At 45.3% G+C, this 1,493-nt stretch overlaps 1 protein-coding gene across 1 annotated transcript in view; it reads left to right on the forward strand.

Annotated features, from left to right (window-relative positions):
- LOC133392686 (uncharacterized) overlaps positions 1-1,493 on the forward strand; it is a 138,056-nt gene that overhangs the window by 108,068 nt on the left and 28,495 nt on the right. The gene's annotated exons all lie outside the window — the stretch shown is intronic.

Below are 1,493 nucleotides of genomic sequence, written 5' to 3' on the forward strand. Positions count from 1 at the left end.
AGGACACCACACTACAGAAGAGAACTTCAATATAGAACGAACATGACTGACAAACATCAATTTAATACACATAGGATCATTGAATTGACTCGTGATTTTACGTACCTATCCAAAAGTCCTATTGGCTCTACTTATTCTATCATCGTAGTGGTCACGCATTGATAATATGTCGTTCTTGATCCCGGTCTGGTATAACGTCAGTCCAAGGGATAATTACAGGATTAAAGGTAATTTTATAATGCCCTGCCACTGTTTCTTGTGTTTTGTTACATGTGTAAGGTGCTTTATTACACTTTATACCACTACTCGAAAAAGGCGATTGGCTGCAATTACCTAAAAATACATTTGCAGCTTGCGTATTTGAAGAAATTGGAAAATATTGTTTAGCCACATTTAAATACTGAAAGTCCATTCCCAGTGTGCATGAATTATGATGAAGACTACATGCAAAGACTCGAATCCGAGAGCAGCTGCTTACGCTGTCCAATCGTCACACACGTGGCAGTGAATAGCATGATGTTCCATGAACGCACACCAAGCATCCCTTGGCCAATCCTTGCTGGCAATCGCAGCAATCACAATAGGCTACGAGCTGAGGAAAGGGGGTAACTGTGAAATGTAAGTGTGCATGTGTGTGTGTGTATCCTGGAATCAGTCAGCTTTCTTAACCCCCTCCAATGCCCCGAAACATACATACCAGATTGATCCGGCTCTTGCATACCACACGGCAAGATAGACCAAGCACTAGACTCGGAACACGCACGTGCTGTGCCATCATGCTCGGTGACATTAATAGACGAAGCTATCCCCCCTCCCCCATTCGACCCAGTACCCATGGCATGGGAATGTCACAGCACGAGCTGGTATGCTGTAATAGTCATGCCTTTTCTGTTCGTCAGCCGCTCGTACCGAATGCTCGAAATCGTTTAATGAAAACGATTATGATGAAACCGGTACCGTAGCCACGGCAGGACGAGCTTCCATTCGAGCCGAATAGTTCGCACCAACGCCTCCGTTCTTCACACAAAGACACACATTCCCACACAGTAGTTAGCTGGAACACACTGCACCACAATTACCAATCGTTTCACGTTCAATTGAAACGCACCCACGGATGTAAGAGCTTTATCCCTCTTAACTCTTCCACACTGCTCGAGCAGCGGATCGTCCGCTTCCGTGGGACGCTGTGCAGTACGTGCCACAGCCAGCGAACACGTCGCAACTGCCAGCTCGAGCACAGTCAATATTTTATTTAGCCTCTAAGTAACATTTGTTTCTGGCACGTGTGCGTCTCCGATTCGATTACGCCTTCGAGTAGGCGACGGGCGGCGCGCGTATCGATAGCAACGCTCACTTGTATCTCCACATTCTGTAGTTGCACTTCGCGCAAGTGTGCTTAAATATTATTGAGGTGCTTTGTATACACATATAAACTCCGATTCGATTGTTTGCCCATTTACTTATACCTATTATCTTCTTTCATTTCGTTTCAG

This window comes from Anopheles gambiae, chromosome 3 (genome assembly GCF_943734735.2).
Source record: "Anopheles gambiae chromosome 3, idAnoGambNW_F1_1, whole genome shotgun sequence".
Lineage (NCBI taxonomy): Eukaryota > Metazoa > Arthropoda > Insecta > Diptera > Culicidae > Anopheles > Anopheles gambiae.